The 21210-nt window shown below is 41.7% G+C and overlaps 2 long non-coding RNA genes and 1 pseudogene across 17 annotated transcripts; 2 read left to right on the top strand and 1 right to left on the bottom strand.

Annotated features, from left to right (window-relative positions):
- The window catches only part of LOC120674781, a 176265-nt pseudogene extending 155284 nt beyond the window's left edge, over nucleotides 1-20981 (top strand).
- LOC120674126 lies at nucleotides 2183-7514 on the bottom strand. Of its 16 annotated transcripts, XR_005674990.1 has the most exons (5): nucleotides 7133-7508; nucleotides 6419-6554; nucleotides 6264-6321; nucleotides 6017-6171; nucleotides 2185-5503 (listed from the first exon to the last, which is right to left on the bottom strand). It is a non-coding gene; the product is annotated as an uncharacterized LOC120674126 (long non-coding RNA). The 16 variants fall into 16 exon arrangements; XR_005674985.1 differs by lacking the exon at nucleotides 7133-7508 and having other exon boundaries at nucleotides 2183-2644; nucleotides 2753-6171; nucleotides 6419-7126; XR_005674986.1 differs by lacking the exon at nucleotides 7133-7508 and having other exon boundaries at nucleotides 2183-2644; nucleotides 3059-6171; nucleotides 6419-7126.
- Nucleotides 14093-16426, top strand: LOC120674129. Its single transcript, XR_005674995.1, has 4 exons — nucleotides 14093-14884; nucleotides 14990-15115; nucleotides 15494-15625; nucleotides 16076-16426. It is a non-coding gene; the product is annotated as an uncharacterized LOC120674129 (long non-coding RNA).
- Nucleotides 20982-21210: the final 229 nt, after the last annotated feature.

Here is a 21210-nt window from a genome sequence, read left to right as displayed (position 1 = left end):
GTTTGAAAGTACTAGCCGCATACCGAGAAATATGGTAATCGGTAAGCTGAAGTACTTGATTGGACCAGCGAGTGGAACGATCTCGCACCCTCTTGGTAGAACTAGGTTTTATTTTTGTCCGGACGTACGGGTGCAGAGACGTCGGGCTCTGTAGTCGGGGAGGGTGTTCCGGATCCACGGACTGGAAAGAAAGGGGAAATGTTGTGTGGGTGACTTGGTTCCCATACGTATGGTCTAGGTTCCCCTGGCCAGGTTGAAATCCGATTCAGAATCGTCCGCCTCTCACGGCATGAGACTGCTTAATGTTTTCGGTCACACAGAGTAACAAGTGGAACATGATGATGGTAATACTGCTGGTTGATTAAATGATTGCTCTACCATGTTTGTGTAGAGTTAGTTGCAAATTTAGAATGGTTAATCCCACTATAATCCGGCTAAGTAAAACCTGAAAGTAAGGATCAACATTTAGCGGCATTTTTGGCAAACAAACCCCACCAACCAAAAAGCCTTGCATGTCTAGTTATCGGACTATGTTATATCCGGAGACGGGTCAGTCTTGCTGAGTATTAGTATACTCAGCCTTGCTTGTGGCACTGTTTTTCAGGTACTAACTTTGAAGATCTGTTTGCAAGTCTTACTTGGCCGTGTACCTTGCCTCCGGGTTTGTCTGTTGAGTGGGATGGCCCTTCAGCTGGTGCTGATCATCCTCCCGCTGAGTGACGCATTCGTACGGGTTTTACCGATGCGTCACGTTATCTCGCTAGTTAACTTTTAATGCTTCCGCTGAGCAATGAGACTTGAATAATCGAGTAGATGGAACTCTGTAGAACTTTACTACTTTGAACATGGTTTGTAATAAATTTCCTTTCCGCTGCAATCACTCTGAGATGTATGAAATGTTCTGTGTTGTAATCTCTGGGCTCACCTTCGTGTGAGTGTTGTCTGCTGATCCTGGAATAGCGTGGCTTTTATCGAGGCTTCACTCGAGGAACTACCGGTGAGTGCCAATTTGGGTCAGAGTTGCTTAGCAACAAAGATCAGTGCACCCGCGCCCAGTTAGTTTGGGTGGTTCCGCCACAGCTTGAAGTATGCATTCCTCCACGACAACAGAGCCACGCCGGTTGTCATCAGCGACAAGCTGACAGAGAGTGAAACTTGGCGGCTCGTTGCAGTCTTAGAAAAGTACCGGTCCATCATCGGATATTCTCTCCAAGACTTGAAGGGGATTAGCCCCAATTTATGCACCCATCGCATTCCAATGGAGCCGGAACATAAGCCGTCACGAGAACATCAACGACGGCTTAATGATGCGATGAGGGAGGTAGTCAAGAAAGAGGTACTTAAGCTACTGCACGCGGGCATCATATATCCCGTGCAAGACAGTGAGTGGGTCAGCCCAGTTCAAGTGGTCCCGAAGAAGGGAGCACTACCAGGAAATGCATGTTGCGCGACGCCCCAAAATCGTCGCAATAAGCCCATTTTTGTTGCAATGTCAAGGAAATACAACAAATTTAGGGTCGTTGGGAAAAGAATCTAGGCGTCGCATATACCTGGGTGGCAATAAGCTATCTCATCGCATTGTTTTCAGTTGGGATAATGCAGGTTTGTTGCAACGACGGTCGGCGTGGCAATATGTTGTTGAAGCAACGACCTTGGTCGTCGCGCTAACCAGTGCGAGGGTTGCTATAGTTGATTTTGCAGCCACGTAGGTTAAATGCAATCACGCACTAGTGCAATGGAAGATGTCGGTTGCAATAGCATATATTGCAATGATATCCAGGTGCAGCAATAACTCATATGGTGTTGCAATATCCTTGCAAGATATAGCAACGATTTGCCCCTATGGCTATATCCTAAGAGGATGTCACAACTTTAGGATGTCACAACGCCAATTAAAGTCATCGCTATACACTTGGAGGATATACCAACGCCAGGATTTGTCGTCGCTATATCCTTAGAAGATATCATAACGCCAAAAAGAGTCGTTGTTATATCCATAAAGGTTATCACAATGCTAGTTATTGGTGTTGCTATACCCTTAGAGGATATCACAACGCCAGGACGTGTCATCACTATATCTGCAGAGGTTATAACAACGCCAGGACGTGTCGTCACTATATCCGTAGAGAATATCACAACACCAGTTGCAGCTGGCGCTATACCATTAGAGGATATCACAGCGCCAGTTCAAATCGTTGCTACTATTCCAATGATGTTGATTCTTTAATGCAACAACATTTGCAAATAAAAAGAAACTGATGCAATAAATATACACACACACACACACACACTGTTGATTGACATTTGTTCACAATTATAGCATTTTATACATCCTATTCACAATTGACATGCTATGATATATCCATTTAAAGAACAAGCAGAGTTGCACTTGCATCTGTAACCTCAGGATATCTTGTGTCGTCGCATCAACCCATGAATGCGCCTTTCATGATCTACAGCTGTACAGGCATTCAGATGATGGTATCAAAGAATGAACTCATTAATGATTTATTACATAATCATACTCCCCAACACTGATGCCTCGCCTCTGATTGGGCCATCCTGCTGCTCTCCATGGTCACATGCCTTCAGGCCCACTCCTCTCCACCGCTAGCTGCCATCTTCCCCATTGAATAGTTACAACCTTGCATATTATACAAAACAGAATTAGAAGACATGAAAGCAAATCTTCAGCATACTGTTCTGATGATCTGTCCAACACTCAAGCTGCATAACTGAAAAACGTTTTTACCAAAATAAGACTGATTGCATACTGTTCTGATGATCTGTGCAATGCCTATTAGCCTGACTGAACCGAAAAGAAAGCAAAAGACATCTGAAAGCAGAGACAACACCTGAAGTTCAGCAAGACTCTGACGAACTGAAACTCTGAATCAGAGACAACACTTGAAGACATCTATTCAACTACTATTTGCCTAATGAAAACTGAAACTGCGAACAAAGTAAACCACAAACAATCTTAACAATTTATCAATTCCACAGTTCAACAATTTTACAATGCAGCAAGTATTGTAGAGGGTGAAATCCAGCAACTCACCAGTGCAGATCTCATCCAAATGGAATTGCTCCTGACATACAGCTTGGATGAGATCTGCACTGGTGAGTTCCTCCAGCAACTCACTGTCGCGTAGTTCCTCCCTTAGGTCTCACCATGGCGATAGCTCACATTTCCCAGGCCATGTTTTCAAGTCGTCCGATTAATCGCGATTAATCGCGATTAATCGCCCAGGTCGGTTCTCCAAGTCCGACCAGCACCACCGACCCGACCAGAGCGACCAGAAACCTGGTCGTCCGATTAGTCGTCCACTAATCGCGATTAGTCGGTCGACCAGGGCATTTCTCGACCAGGGCAGCATGAAGGTTTCTCACTTTCTCCTAACAACTTCATTTTTTTTGTTTCAGCAGCAGGGATTCAGCAAGAAGAATATGGAGTTTTGGACAAGAAGCTGGAGTTCTGGAGAGCAAATATCAAAAGTAAGTCACCAAAACCTGCAGAATTGCTTGCTGTATACTATATTGTATATATATAATTATATATACACTATATAGTATATACTGAACATGTAGACATATGGACGATTAGGGAACAACCAGGCTCGACCAGGTCGACCTGGTCGTCGACTAATCGCGATTAATCGCCTGGTCGGTCCTTAGGCGACCAGGACCGACCAGCCGATTTGAAAACATTGTTCCCAGGCCATTTTTCTTAGGCTGCTCTCTTCAGTCATATTGTTCCAAGTCAATTGGATACTGCACGGGACATGAAACTTTCATTAGCAACCAAATTCCAAGGCATCCAAAAATAGATCACAGAGACAAACAATAAAATATTACTGTTAGCTTTAAACAAATGACTATATGCACTGGTACTACAGTTAAGAATCCAAATATCTTAACTGCACTGGTACTTCCAGTTCCCGGTAAAGAAGTGTGTTAGTGTTTCAACTCCTGTGTAACGCAAGAAAAAGAATGGTAAGAAATTACCCTTCATCATGCTGATCAGCTATAACAGAACCTGTAAATATGCCATAGTGAGCTAATTAGAGAATCTGTGATAGGCTGATAGCTAAAAACAAAAAAGAGAACTACAATGCTAGGCCCATTTTCTACTATAACTCTATAAGTAATAAAGGGAACAACAATACTAGTGGACATGACGAATTGGGCAATCAGAATGCAGAAAGGGAACTACAAAGCAATGCCCTACTACTCATCGACCATGTAATCAAGGACTGTTAGTTGTGAGTAAAATCTATTTTAATGGTTTTGAATTAAAATCTGCTAGGGTATTCACCTTAGTTGACTCGATAACTCATCTGGATTCGATCCTAATATGATCTGACAAACTGAGCCATTTGGGCCATGGACAGGAGCTATGCTATGCGAGACGGGGCTCATGGACACACTGAGTCATCTGGGCCAAGGACAGGAGCTATGCTACACTTAATTTGGTTGCTTCAACAGAGCAGAGCTACATAAAGATGGTTTTGGATTAAAATCTGCTAGGATTATAATCATGGATACATCCTTCTCTTCCAAACAGTAAGAAGTGTTATGTTCAGAGATTGAGAAATGTTGTCAATCTTATTTCATAACCTTAACCAAACTAGTAAGCAGCCCGTGCTAACGCCACGGATAAATTTTAGACACACAAAAAACAACACATGATCCATAGTCCAAAATGAGAAATACATGTTTCGCACAAAGGATATGTAACATAGTTATTATGTTGACGGTAAAGTCCATTTTTCTAGGGATATGTAACATTTGGCAAGACATATCTATAGTTGACTTCAGTCACAGTGCTGCATAATTCTTATATATAACAAAAAAAGTATGAATATAAAACTTATGGTTCAAGGCAATATCTGGATAAGTAATAACAGCAGGCTTATCATGGTCACCATATATTGCAACCAATACAGATCCATGGTTTGTTTGAATATTATGTTCCTGAGGCATGCAAAAATGAGGTACCTGCAACAGTAGAATTTCAGGAAGGTTTAAGTAAAGAACACAGAAATCCAAAGCAGGAAGGCAAGATCCAGTGATATCTTTTCAAGTAAGCAGCTTTCAGCTTAAAGTCCACATCGATCCAGGGGGCCATGGTTTGATGTATGCTGGTCTACCCAAAAGGATGGTTGCACTTAAAAAATGGTAACCAAATCATCCATTGGTTTAATAAACATTCATATATTTTTTGTACCAGAAAAAAGAGATAAAGATGCAGGTCCTTATGAAAGATATGACGGTGGAATGCTTAATCAGCAGTAACAAATGAAAATTAGAGACTGAATCAAGCCAAAGAGATTTACCTAATATGACAAAGTTCAAAGGATTACCTAATGTTTCTGTCCTTTTCTCTGCGGATCAAAGAATAGCATAGCCATAGTAAATCATCAGAACAACAAACCTTAACTGTATGTTGGACTGGTTTTGAACAAAAGTAGAATGGCAAAGGTGTCTGTCCACTATATTTTCTCTGCAGCACAATGCCAATGGTTCAGACTAATGCTACTTAGCTACTATGCCAAATATACTTGCTTCAGATGGCTGTAGATACAGCAGATAAAAGATTCCAATTTATGTTCTTATATAACTGCAAAGATTAAATAGTATTTGTGTTTGTTATGCATTCAGGAAGCACATCCATTTAGAGATGCTCTAACAAAACCATGATGGACAACTCAGAAATATTACTGTATACGCATTGCAATTCCTATTATAATTTATAAATGGGTATGCAGAGGAAATCTCTAAGAACAAATTTAGTTAACAAAAATACATACAAATTACAAAGCATACTTAAAGTATCTCATCAATTAATTGATTCAGAGCCATATGATTCTTCATTCAGCCAACTCATTTAGTTCTGAACAACTCATTTGTAACCAACTCATTCAGCCAAGAGCTCTGCACAACTCAGCTTATACGAACTCAGCTTGCTATTGCATTTGTAACCAACTGAACAGAACTTTAGCTCAAATTAACCTACCTGGTCGTGAGACACATTGACTTGTCCCTGGCATTACGTAGCACAGAAATCAAATTAATGCAGCATCGTGCCCATATTCGCCTCTCCTACGGCTGCGCCATCTGGAGATATGTATGCCTCTTCTTATTTAGTTCTGAAATAATCTCTTCTAAAACCTGTAAAACATGTCACGATTCATGAGATTTGATCTGTTCAACTAAAATATCTCTATGTCGTAAAATAAAAAGATACCTCAAAATCTCAGTACCTGGAAATGACAAATCTATAGGTCCTCTTGAAGGCCCTAGCAGCAGGAACTTCCACACCTGCAAGTTCTTGCAAAAATTGAAGAATCAGCATAAACAGGCATAAACCGTTGCTCTCAGCAGCAAAGGTTTGTCCTTGCAAGCCTCAAAATCGCACCTCATACATTCCAATTTATCCGAAGTCTAAAACAAATGTTTCCAAACAATTATGCAGGCCCAAAAGTAAACGACACAGGGTTATGTGTGCTCAGCCACACATACAGCAACAGTTATGCAGGCCCATTCACGACAACCTGAAACATCAAATAAGCAGTTTATTTTTTTTGTCTAAAAAAGCGAGGAGGAATTACATATCGCTTGTCTGAATTTACATTCTAGTGCTACACATACTAAATAATGACTATGCTCAGATGCAAGGCAGTTGTAGAGGTTGAAACATAAACTTATGTATCCTACTGCATGTAGAAGATGAATCCAGTGCACAACTTATGGACAAATCAAACGAATATGTCTCTGAAAATGTACACAGAGAAGCAACTTCTCTCCCTCCCATTTAGCTCAGCTGTAATTTCTTCATCCCTAAACACAATGGGGGCAAAGCTAGAAAGATTGGAAAAGTAGCTACAAAGTTACAACAGCCATTTCTGCAAAAATAATAGCAGATCTGATAACCAATCAATACGAACAAATAAGATGGGCCATATTGTACTGGTGGAAAACCCCCAAACATATCTACCTCGAAACGCTCGACTCCCCAAAGCAGCTCATCCCCAAACCAGCAGGATTGCTCGAGGCCACCCGGCAAATCGGGGGAAACAGACCGAATCGCGGAGAGGAGTGGTCTCCAGGAGCAGGGAGGGGAGTCTCTTACCCCGGAGCGGAGGGGGATGAGGAGACAGGAGAGCCCGGCCGCGAGCTTGGGCCCTCCGGTGCGAGCCCCTGCGGAGGGGGGGAGGGAGGGGGGTCTCGGCTTTGGCCGCCAGAAACCCAAACCCTAACCAATCCGGCGCCGACGCGGAGCTGCAGGAGACGTGGAGGAGCAGCAGGGTCAGGCGGCGGCGACCGAAGCGGGACGACGGGAGGCGGAGGTCGGAGGGCGGCGCGTGGGGGTTGAGGGTGCAGCGCGTCCCCGGGGAACGGAACCCTAGTAGTCGCTTATTCGCCTCCGGAGCTCAAGACATGGCGGACGCGGGGGGTTTGCCGGGGAGGAGGAGGAATGACTGGTGGGACCTATGTGTAGGTGAAAGGGAAGGGGGATGGGCTATAAAGAACGTGTTGATATACACTACTTCACCGGAGACGTGTTTTCAAACCGCGTCCCTGATGGCTAGACACACCGTGTCGATATATTGGAACTGATTTACTATTTTCCATATGCTAATTTAATTTCTACATGCTTATCAAAATTAATTTCAAATTGAACTACATGTACATCTAATAATATACAAAAAAAATGCACAATAAATATGTTTAGGCTCATATGTTCTATTCTAGTCCATGTACTAGAGACAAATGAAAAATTCAATTGTAGTGTAGGGACAATTCAAACTTCTTTCTCTGAGTTGCCACATAATAATTATAGTAATATCTAAATTTGGTCAAAGAGTTCTATAATTTGACATGACAATGTATTTTAGGACCATAAACTTATGATAAAAGTTTCAAATAATTTTAATAAAATATGGTCATATGTTGTTCACAAATTGATACATCACTCAACTAGTTTCATATAACTCAAGTCATATATTGAAGTTTACATACCTTATATTATTTCTGAACTCGTATAAACCTCAAATTTGGAGACAACCTTATATTTACTCTAGTAATTGAAAATATAAAGTTAAATTAGCAATTGTTATGCTGACACATATTTTTCTATTATCTATCTAGGTGTAAAAAAAGATAAGCTATATAAAAAAAGATCCAAGAAATAGAAATTTAAATAAAAAAGTCCATGAATTTGGAGTTTTTATGAGGAAAAAAATACCAATTACAAGTTTTGATTTCAAATCAAAAAGGAAAAATGCATCACCCTTGTGTTCTTCAACTTCACCTCGGTGTTGCCACATGGCTGAACAGGATTAGTCCAAGAAGTCCGCCTGCCAATTGCTTCCACATGGGAAGAAAGGCAGGGAAATAAATCACGCTGGTATTGATGTAGACTAGGCCCGATCTTCCGAGAGGTAGGGTAAATTCGATTGATGGAGTACGTGACGTTGGCGATCCAACTTCTAATCAGACACGAATTCGAAGCTTGCAACCGTTACACCACCGCTCCGTTGGTTATCAACCAAGCACAACTCGATTGATCTCGCCAAGAAGGCTTTTCCTACAAGCGAATCGAAGAACACAAGCAAGAAAGGATAAACACGCAATCTGAAATTACAGATGTGTATGAAGCGAAAAATCAAAGTAGGGGTTCAAGAACTCGGTTCCAAAGGACTAATTGACACAGTGGAGGAGATCAAGAATGGGGCCCTGGATCACTGTAAAAGGACTTGTCGCCACAGTTACAACGAATCAATCTCAGTTTCACAAGGAAAACTAGAACTAAACAAAACCCAAGTCTAAAAGGCGGCGACTACTGAGTTTATATCCTAAGTGAGGTCCTAGGGTTGCTGGTGGAGGCCAAGGGGGCGTCCACCAGTTGGGCCAACATGGTACATGGGCCAACAGCCCAAAAGACGACGGCGCAGCGCCCTGACAGATTCTGGAGTCATATTGTTTCGGCAATTCCCGTCGACTCCGAATGAATTTAGGCCTCAAAATAGTGCCATTGGAAGCTCCTTGAAATTATATTTCCATCCATATAAAGAGCATCCAAAACGGACTTCGTATGCGGCCTGGGCGTTGATTTTGGTGCGGGCTGCTCCTGGACTCCGAAACAGACTCGAACTCGACTTGGATTGGGCATCCAACTCCGCTTGACTGCCCTTGCTGGTCCACCACGCCTCGAAACTCCTCCCCAACGTCCTCCTCATCATCTCCATGGTTTCTAACAATAATTAAATTATTAGGTAGTAATTTATTCTCAAATACACATGACAAATTTATTTGGAACGAGCTCACCTTATAATCAATGGTCGTATCCGAAGGTGTCATGCCCTCATCATCCTCCCCTTCTTGACAGCAAACCGTCCTCGGTTTGATCTTAGTTGGATGATATAGAGTAGGTAACAACCAATATTGCTCCCCTTCTTTGCAATGAACCTGCTTCTTTAAAATAAAACTAGAGGAACTTGACATTATAGGATTAGTAGCATTGCAGCCCTCTACTTGATCACATTGTTGCACAGTAAATGGAGAATTCAGATTTGAACAAATATAAACTCGATGTACCATGTATTCTCCTTTATTGTTATATTTGCCAATAACATAATATGTATGTCTAGAAAACCATGGCAAATCAGCATATACAAAAAATTTCTCCTCCAAATCACTAAGATTGCATAGAACATCAAATTCAATGTAATCCAAAGTATTCAAAGAAAATAAAAGTTGCAGCTCATCAATATCACTAGCATTATGAATAACATATTTATTTTTAGCATAAGTGTTCGACTTCAACGCACATATAGCATTATCATTTATCATCGGTGGCATGGGTATATCATCATGCAAATCATCTTTATCACAAAGAACATCAAACAAATCATTATGTGACAAAGATAAATCAAGAGAAGAATTCACTAATGTTTTCTCCATCATAGCATGATTGGTGGAAAAAGTTAGCACATCAAGAGAATTCTCACCTTCCGTGAGTGTAGCACCATGATTATTACCTATGTTCTCAGCAGGATTAATAGGTGCATTGTGACGTGATGGTTCTGAATTTGCACATGAGGTTGTGAGCTCCTCATGATCTTCCATGTCATCCTCTTGCTTATGTACATTATCCTGCAAAAGGTTAGGCATAGCAAGAGAAATAACAGTAGACTCTTCCTCTAAATGATTCACCTCATCATTTGAATTAATTACAAGAGATGTATTAACAAAAATTTCTCTCATAACAATTTTTATGGCATCCCAAGTTTGAGATTTATCTAATGGCCTTAAACTCTCCCACCAAGTTAAAGCAGTACCTCGCAAAACACTGGCTGCATTCTGAACATTCCTCCTTGGACACATAAAGCGAGTAGCAAATATGTTGTCTATTACAATTTCCTACTCAATGTACTCATCAGCACCGATGCCATCATAAGTTGGTGGATATGAGGGACCTGTCATTGTTAGAAGATAGAAAAAGACAACACAAAAGTATTATTCCTATCAACTAACAGCTATCGGGTGGTAGTGAAAGTGGAGTGCAATATCTCAAGCGGATAAAGCCACCGTCTTGCAAGTGTTCTTACCAAAGCCAACAAACGGCACAATCAGTCGTCAAGCTTGGGTGTAACAGTTGCAAGATGAACCTGTGTTGATAGAAGTATATGTGTAGCTTTGGGTAGGCACAATATAGTAGCAAGGAATAGCAATTATTCAATTCAGAATTGCAAGACTGAAAAGTAGTCCCAAGATTGTCTATGTCGCCGGCCTAAACCCGTCCTGGACCTAGTTCAAGTAAACAACAATACAACTCACCACAAGACCACAAAAGGATGCAAGCACTTCTGAATTTTTTTTCTTTGCTGCCTTTTCTTTCTTTGTTTTTTTTTCTTATTGGTGCGGCTTTTTCTTTTCTTTTTTTAGCACCCCTTTGCCTTTTTCTTTTTTTTTCAAAACTGAAGCAATCAAATCTGGTGTGCAACAATCACATGCACGAGCGAACTAAAAACCAGAGTTGACACTAAACCATGAACAAGATCTAGACACGACGAACACAACGACACAAGGGACTAAAATTCAGCAAAGCAAACTGAACTAAAAAAATTATGGGGCACAAAAGGGTTATAGGACAGTGGAAACAAATTTTTTAGGACTTTTTGTGGACTATGGGTGATGAACAAAAACGAATCTAAAGGGGGGGGGCACGATAATACCTCACGGACAACCTGGAATCCTGATACCACTTGATATAGACTAGGCCCGATCTTCCGAGAGGTAGGGTAAATTCGATTGATGGAGTACATGACGTTGGCGATCCGACTTCTAATCAGACACGAATTCGAAGCCTGCAACCATTACACCACCGCTCCGTTGGTTATCAACCAAGCACAATTTGATTGACCTCGCCAAGAAGGCTTTTCCTGCAAGCGAATCGAAGAACACATGCAAGAAAGGATAAACACGCAATCTGAAATTGCAGATGTGTATGAAGCGAAAAATCAAAATAGGGGTTCAAGAACTCGGTTCCAAAGGACTAATCGACACAGTGGAGGAGATCAAGAACGGGGGCCCTGGATCACTGTAAAAGGACTTGTCACCACAGTTACAACGAATCAATCCCAATTTCACAAGGAAAACTAGAACTAAACAAAACCCAAGTCTAAAAGGCGGCGGCTACTGAGCTTATATCCTAAGGGAGGTCCTAGGGTTGCTGGTGGAGGCCAAGGGGGCGTCCACCAGTTGGGCCAATATGGTACACGGGCCAACAGCCCAAAAGACGGCGGCGCAGCGCCCTGACAGATTCTGGATGTCATATTGTTTCGGCGATTCCCGTCGACTCCGAATGAATTTGGGCCTCAAACTCCTCCCCAACGTCCTCCTCATCATCTCCATGGTTTCTAACAATAATTAAATCATTAGGTAGTAATTTATTCTCAAATCCACATGACAAATTTATTTGGAACAAGCTCACCTTATAATGGTATGTGGATATATAAATTAAATACCAAGTGGAAGCAATAATTAAATTGCAGTGCAATGGTAAGGCGTACAAGTTTGAGTATTGAGACTTGGGTTCAAATCTCCAAATTGGCAATTTTTTCTCATTTTTGGTCTGACACGTAGACCGCTCTTTTTTGGCCTAACACGTAGACCGCTAGTATAGAATACCTAAAAAACACTTAAAACTTCATAACATTTTTAAACTTGTATGCACTTCAAATTTGAACACAACCTTATGTTTACCATAATATTGGAAAATATAAAGTTGCATTACCAAATGTTATTTAAAAACATGTTTTTTCACATTTAATCACAAAGTGACTTTTGGGTGCATTGGTAAGATAATGGAAGCTAGTATTTGCCGAAGAAAAATTAAATAATTTTAATAAAGTGATACATACGTTGGTCACATGATACATCTCTCATGTAAATAAATCACATGATACAAGTAGTCGGCCTACCAATCGCTGCCACATGGGGACGAAGTCAGATAAATAAATCACGTAGGTATGTGGATATATAAATTAAATACCAAGTGGAAGCACTAACTACGTTGTAGTGCAATGATAAGACATACAAGTCGAAGTACTAAGACCTAGGTTCAAATCTCAAAATTGGCACTTTTTCTCTTTTTTGGCTTGACAAGTAGACACATCAAGTAAACATGATTTTTAAAAGGAAAACCACCTTCAAAAACCACTCCCAGGGCCAAATTTGCCCGGTTTTGACAGTTGGATGGCTTATGTTGTCTGATTTCGTAGTTGAAGGTTGAAAATCGGACTTGTGCGGTTGAAGGGTGTAAGCCGGACTTTTCCCTTTTAAAAATGAAAATAAAGAATATCATGTCAGTCTTAGTCTCCAAAAACAATAACAAAAAAATGTGTTGCAATGGGGCCTCAAACTCTTGTGCACCAATGACTTAGAGTAGAGTGCACTACCATCAGGACACTTACCTGTTTGTGGTAGAACTTGTTCTTTAACTTAATTCAACGATTCAATGCGCCAGGAGCGGCAAAAAAATTGAGCCAAGTTCCCCAACTGAGATTCGAACCAGCGACATTCACTTCAAAAGGATCGACATGCATCATTTAGCTATTGTGCCATTTTGTGATTTTGAACAGAAGATTATTATATTAAACACACACTATACACACACACACACACACACACACACTATACACACATACATACATACATACAAATTCGGTATTGAGATGTAAGACACATAAATTGTTGATCTTTCTCTTTTAAATCTAGAATGAAAATCTCTATATAGTATTTCTAAAATCAAGCTCTTTCATTCAATAGCTTTTGTTTGTATAAAATTGTTATTTCTAAAAAATATTATGTAGCTAGTTTTCTTCCAACTAAGTATAAATAGAAAAATATTTTTAGCATAATAATTGCTAATGTAATTTTGTATTTTCTAATACTAAGGCAAACATAATATTGCGCCCAAATTTGAGGAGCATACTAGTTTCAAAATGTTCCAAGATGTGAAAACTATATTATTTGAGTTGAAGTATATGAACAATGAAAGAGATGTGTCCTATTTATGAACAATGTATCCACCGGTTTTTGTAAAATCTTATGAAACTTTTATATCAATCTTTTAGGTGAAAAATATATTGTCACATCAATTTATAGAATGTTATGACATCAATTTTTAGAATTTTCTGATCAAATTTAGATACTATTGAAATCATTATATGGTTATTTGGAGATAGAAGTTTGAATTATTTCTATAAAAAAGTTGAATGTTACAATTTTTGAGTTGTATTGGAGGTACACATAGTTCAACTTAGGTTTATTTTCGATTAGCACGTAAAAATTCATTTAAACTATAGAAAATATAAATTAACTCCAAAATTTTAAAACTTCTAGAAAAAATTATATGTAGTCAATAATATGGAAAAATATGTTAATGTATACATAATATTATGTTTTGTAGTTACCTCTCATAATGATGTCTTGAGATAAAAAAGAATAAAAAAATATATAGTCTGCTTGGGCCTAATTTCTTACGCAGCCCAAATCGTAACGCACGCTCGAATCGGCTCTCTTCCCCTTCGGCCCTTCACTTCTCTTTCCCTGCCCTCTCCCTCCGCCGCCACCACCAGCCCCCGTCCTTCCCCGATTTCGGCCTCCCTTCTACGACGTCGGACCCCTCCTCGCCTGTCGTGTCGTCGACTCGTCGCCCCATTCCTCCGTGAGCGCCGCCCCCTCCTCGGGTCCTATCTCCCTCCCTCTGTCTGCTCGCCAACGCTCCGTGTGGGCGCTCTGGTGGTGGCGGCGGCGACATCGTGGTCGCGGCGTGCCGGGTCCCCGTCGTGCTCGGGCTACGCCGCCTCCGCCCTGAGCGCTGTCCGGCCGGTTGCCCCCTCCTCCCTGAACGCGCCTCTAGCTCCCGCTTGCCCCCCCCCCCCCCCCCACCCACCGTCCTTTACCCTCCGCTGCTGCTACCTCCACCCCAACCTTCCCCAGATCTGCGCCGCCCCAGTTCCCCACCGCCCCTCCTCCTCGCGCCCGCTGCCTTCCGTTGCCGGGACCGCAGCTTCTCTCCTAAGCCAAGTGCCGCGCGTCCTGCCCCCCATCGACCGCGGCATGGCCTCCGCGGCCGCCGCCTGGGCGCTGTCGCATCCTCATCCTCCGTCCCTCTGCCTTCCACGGTAAAGAGGCAGCTGGGCGGCGGCCACTCGGGCGGTGCAGTGAGCGGGCATCTCGGATAGCTTCACGGCGAGTGGGATGGCCGGAATGGCGGCACGGCGAGCGGGGTGGCACCCGCAGCAGCACAACGAGCGGGTGTGGCGCCCGTGATGCCTTATGTTCTAGCTAGGCTGGCTTCTCGAGTGCCCAGGTGAATTAATCCAGCTCCTCCCATTGGTCAATCCATATCCTTTGTTCCTTCTACATCTAGTAAATTCGTTCTATGTCTAATTGCTATTGTTTCATCTCCGGCAAGGTGGCAACCTGATCTGAGTTAAGATGTGATGGCAGCCATGCCTCTGGCTGTCACCTGCATTGCATGTTAGCTGTTCGATGAAATACCCCAAAGTATCCAACAACACACCGCAGAACTTCTAATCAGGTAACACTACTAATTATATCAACACTCGTGCTAATTATTGTGGAAAAAGTAAGTTCTATTGTCCTGTTCAATGCCATTCACGTTGGACCTCAAGTTGGTTTAGCTAAACAATTCTGTAGCTGAAGTTTAGTTTCTTTTTCAACAAAATATTTCTGATTACTAACTATACATTCAAACAAACTTGAAGGCTTGTATAGCACTAGTGCACTACTAGTGCTTGACTGAGCAGAGCGGTGAGTACTTTGTGTTGCTCCATATTTTTTCTAGTAGATGCCTACAGCTGAATGCTCGCTTGATTACACTTTGAGTACAGATCTGCATTTTGCTGCTGATGTATATATCTGCTTCACTATTTGACAGAGCGCATTTTTGTTGTAGAAAATGTCAGTATGATGCACTCTTTAAAAAGATTGACCTCCCTCAAGCAGAAGAGGACGTCCTCCCTTGAGCAGCAAAGACCACCTCCATATCTCTTCCACCAGCAGCGAGAAACAAGCCACCAGCCACAAGGTACCTGATTAATGCTCTACTCTATGTTACTAAGTGCCTCACGTCTCCCTCCTTTGTGTATTGTGCCTGGTTGTTAACCTTCCTTGCGTACATCTAAATTATTTTGCAACACTGCTACAGCCTTTTAAACTTATTCTTTGTCATACAGGCAATTTGTCATTATTTCCTATGTATGTTGTGTTTGCAGCAATAAGATGTTAAATATAGGAGCTAGCTTGAATAAGTCTGTGATTTTGTCATTGCCTGAATTTACGGGCCAACTTGATCATTCGCGTTGAATTTAAACATTTGTTTGTCCAATTGTCTCCGTTACATCAACATTTGAGCAAATAATTAGAAAGCTTTAACAATAGGGATGATTGTTAGATGCATTCTTTTAGAAACATTCTTAAGTGGTGAACCCTTTTCCATGACATGTTGCTGATCAGTTTAAGTTGTTTTTATGTACAGGGAACTGAGCAAGGTCTGGAACTGGAAGATGCTCCATTGTTAGAGAACAAAGGATAGGTCCTATTTGTGATTTATGGTCTTATACTGCATAGGTAATTAAGGTAGTAAATATGTGGCTGAGTGCAGCATCACCAGTGTACAACATCTCATGTAAGTTACATTTGCTAGTGCAAATGATATATGGCTGTAAGGAGTGATTTGTTTCCACGACAAAATAGCTGAATGGCTGTATAATATTTGGATAACTGACTGATTCTGTTGGGTCTTGTTGGGCCTTGAAAGTTGTCAAGTACAAATGGTCTTGTTGGGTCATATTTTATGACGAATCAAATTGTCATATTTGGATTGCCATATCATATTCTAGTTATCGCCACGTCTTAAGTTGATAAAATTTTATGACATTTTCTATCCTATGTGGTACATGTACAGTCATCCAGGCACAATTTTGTGACGTTTCTTGATATTAACTATGAGGAAAAATGAGCATCACAAATTAGTGATGATAGAATATTCGTCATAAGCTTTATGACGAAAAAAATATGTTTTCGTCGCAGAAGACTTTTTCTTATATGGTATAGGCGATGAACTGATTTTTGTCACGCAAGCGTCACAAATTATGAAACACAATGAAAATACTACTTTCAGTGACGTAAATGGAATGTTAGAAGCCTATATGTGTTGTAGTGAAGGGAAACATTCTAGTAGTGTCATTATGTCATAATCAAATGCCTAGTGTAGTGCTATGGTATGCAAAGCTAATGCTCAAGGTCCTGTGGTCGAGATCCCTAAGCGCCCTAATTTTTTTCAATTTTTCATCTAAGACAAATTATAGCCCAACAAGTTTGATTCTCTTGTGCTCCACCACATTACCAAATTATATTTGTGTTTATCACATTAAAACATGAGAATATAGTGTTTAGGCTCATATGTTCAATTATAGACCAATTGGTCAAAAAATTATAATAATTGATGTAGCAACATATTTTTGGTCTATAAGCTTGCCATAGAAAAATTAAATGATTTCGATAAAGTGATACATACATTGGTCACAATATCATACATCTCTCATATAGTTTCTTATAGTTCAAGGCAAACTTTGAGATTTGTATACCTCATAACATGTTTGAACTTATATGCACTTCAAATTTGTGCACAACAATATGTTCATAATAATATTAGAAAATATGAATTTACATTAGCAATCATTGTGTAAAACATATTTTATTCGGCTCAATACATGTTTTAGTTAGCTTAATTTACAAATATTGTTGTAGCTCAGTGGTTAAAGTTCACCTTTGGTAGTGGAAAGGTCCCAGGATCGATACATGGCCTGAGGTCTGATTGTTTTTTTACCTCATTTTTAGCTATTACATGTTATAAATAACATAAATGGCAACGTCCAATGCAAATGAAGTAGTGGTGTGGTGGTAAGGTTGGTCCCTAACTTGTGCCAGGTTGCAGGTTCGTTTCCCTATCCCTAGAGTTTTTTTGCGTAAACATTTTGCAGCAGACGCGACACAGTTGACGTGGGCTCTTGCTAACTGGATGATGAGGTGGGCGCTATGATCTTAGGATCGATTTCTATCCTCACCTATTTTTTTTATATTTTCAATTTAAAATATCACTAGGTTATGGGCTGGTTAGTGACGAATTCAATAAACCTCACTATATTATGGGCCTAATGTCAACTATTGCAAATCCGTAATAGAAAACAACTCTTTGTGTGGGTCAATCCCTTTGGTTTGAGCCAATTCACTAAGTTTCGTAGCCTCAGGGTTTTCTGTGGGCCAATTCTTTTTGGTCGTTGCTATAGCCTAGCCTTGTTACAACGATTCCTTATTTTGTTGCTATATCTAATCCATACTGCAACGACCCTTAGGTTCGTTGCTATATCTCTTAGCCTCGCTGCAACGACCATTAAATCGTTGCAATACAATTACCACATTGCAACGCCTCTGGTTTGCATCGCAATATCCAATCTTCCATTCCCAACAACCTGGTATGCGTCGCAACATCTATGCTTCCATTTGCAACGACTAAATTTTGTGTTGCCATAACAAGGATCTATTGCAACAGTAGATAATAGTAATAGCAACACTTCATTTTGGTTGTGACATCATCAAGAATAGCAACTAATCCAAGAAACGTTGCATTAGCCTCACCCTACATGCAACGCATATTTTTTCGTTGGGAATACCCCACCTTGTTGCAACGATCAAAAATATGCGTTGTGATATCTCCTACTTATCGCAACCAACAAAATTTTAATCGCGACACTAAGATTTTGGTTGCAACAAGTCACCCTAACGCAACCAAAATCGCCTGCCGTTGCGCAAAATTATGGGTGTCGCAATAAAAACCGGTCGCATTTGCTAGTTTTTCTGGTAGTGGAGGCATGACGGTAGTCCGAAATGAGAGGAACGAGATCATACCTCAATGGACAGTGACTGGATGGAGAATGTGTATCGATTACCGGATGCTTAACAAAGCTACCCGGAAAGATCACTTCCCTCTTTCCTTCATCGACGAGATGCTTGAACGGTTGGCAAAGCACTCATACTTTTGCTACCTCGATGGATACTTTGGTTATCATCAGATTCCTATCCACCCCGATGATTAGAGCAAGACTACCTTCACCTGCCCCTATGGTACGTTCGCCTATCGGCGAATGTCCTTCGGTCTTTGCAATGCACCAGCATCATTCCAAAGGTGCATGATGGCAATCTTCTCAGACCTGATTGAGCACATCATGGAAGTATTCATGGACGAATTCTTAGTCTATGGCAAAGACTTCTCATACCTTGAGAATTTTGAAAAGGTTCTCAAGAGGTGCCAAGAGACACACCTAGTTCTCAATTGGGAAAAGTGTCACTTCATGGTCAGAGAGGGAATTGTTCTCGGACATGGAGTGTCTAAGCGAGGAATAGAAGTGGATTGGGCAAAGATCGATGTCATCGAACAGTTGCAACCCCCGACTAATGTCAAGGGAGTCAGGAGTTTCTTGGGTCATGCTGGTTTCTACAGGAGGTTCATCAAGGACTTCTCCCGTATAGCCAGACCCTTGATGAACCTGCTGGCAAAAGACGCCCCGTTCAACTTTGACAAGGAATGCCTCGTGGCCTTCTATACCCTCAAGAAGGCACTCATATCCGCGCCCATCATACAACCTCCCGATTGGAAAGTTCCTTTCGAGATCATGTGCGATGCAAGTGACTACGCCGCAGGCGCAGTGCTTGGTCAATGTAGAGATAAGCAACACTATGCTATATCCTACGCAAGTAAGACATTGACCGGACCCCAACTCAACTACGCCACAACGGAAAAGGAACTCCTGGCGGTAGTATTCGCTAGGGATAAGTTCAGATCCTACTTGGTTGGTGCAAAGGTGATTGTGTATACGGACCACGCAGCACTGAAGTACCTTCTAACCAAGAAGGGTGCCAAGCCACGACTCATCCGTTGGATTCTGCTCCTACAAGAGTTTGATCTGGAAATAAGAGATAAGAAAGGAGCAGATAATTGTGTGGCAGACCATCTCTCGAGGATGCAAGTACAAGGATCGGATCTCCCGATCAATGATTACTTGAGAGATGACACTCTCCTGAAGGTCACCTCATCCAGTCCATGGTACGCAAACCTAGTGAATTTCATGGTGACTGGATATATACCTCCAGGAGAAGACAAGAAGAAACTGATACACCTCAACAGATTCCATTTATGGTAAGACCCATATCTGTTCAAAGTCTGCGCTGATGGTTTACTCCACCGCTGTATCCCGTTATGTGAGACCCGCAAGATTCTAGAGCATTGTCACTCCTCACCCTATGGAGGACATTACGGAGCCTTCCGAACCCATGCAAAAGTTTGGCAAAGTGGATTCTTTTGGCCAAACATGTATGGAGACACGAAAGAATTCGTGCGGTGTTGCCCAAGATGTAAAAAAACACGGGAATATCAATTCCCGAGACGCAATGCCACTAAAGAGCAATCTTCAAGTGGATATCTTCGACGTTTGGGGAGCCGACTTCATGGGTCCCTTCCCAATGTCAGAACAATGCGAATACATCTTGGTGGCAGTGGACTATGTGTCCAAATGGGTCGAAGCACTTCCTTGTGTTGCGGGCGATTCTAGGAGCTCCAAGAAAATGTTCCAGGAAATCATATTTCCTCGCTTTGGAGTTCCAAGAGTCGTGATCAGCGATGGAGGCTCACACTTCATCGACAGAACCTTCAGGAAGTGCCTCAGCGAGGAATAGACCACTGGGTTGCAACACCATACCATCCCCAAACAAGTGGTCAGGCAGAGACGTCCAATAAACAAATCAAGAACATCTTGCTAAAGATGGCCAATTCCATGGGGAAGGGTTGGAAAAGAAAACTACCCGAGGCACTATGGGCTTATAGAATGGCTTACAAAACGCCAATTGGTATGATACCGTATCAACTAATTTATGGCAAGACTTGCCATTTGCTAGTTGAACTCGAGTATAAGTCCCATTGGGCTATTAAGAGGTGGAATATGGACCTCCAATCAGCCGGAATCAAGCGACAAATCCAACTGGCTGAATTGGATGAATGGAGGGAGAAGGCCTACCACAGCTCTAAACTCTACAAAGAACGAACAAAAAGATGGCATGATAAGCGTATCAAGACCAAACAGTTCAAAGCGGGAGATAAGGTACTCCTTTTCAACTCCCGTGTTCGTCTGTTTGGTCATGGTAAACTTAGAAGCAAGTGGGAAGGCCCCTTCTTAGTGCTGAACACCTCTGACCACGGTGCTATAACCCTCCAGGATGATGACGGGAATGTTTTCAAGGCCAATGGCCAGAGATTGAAAATATTCCTCGAGCCCGAAATTCCCGAGCTCGAAGAAGTAGTTGTCTACGAGCTTACCGAGATAGAATAATCATCTACGGTCATCGCTGTACCTAAAACGTGCCCTATCTTAGGCTAGATCTTTCTTTCTATTTCTTTGTTTCCTTTTCTGGACCAAAACACAAAAATACCCGAGAAAGGAAAGGATCAGGAGGAGCCACCAGAAGCACAGGGCCCACACCTGATAAGGTGGGGGCCGGCCGGCCTACCCTAGGCCGGCCGGCTTGGCTCCGGGGCCGTTCGGCCTCATCTCTTCGTGC

This window comes from Panicum virgatum, chromosome 5N (genome assembly GCF_016808335.1).
Source record: "Panicum virgatum strain AP13 chromosome 5N, P.virgatum_v5, whole genome shotgun sequence".
Classification (NCBI taxonomy): domain Eukaryota; kingdom Viridiplantae; phylum Streptophyta; class Magnoliopsida; order Poales; family Poaceae; genus Panicum; species Panicum virgatum.
Note: the sequence above shows the minus strand (reverse complement) of the source record. Positions and strands in the feature narration are given on the sequence as shown.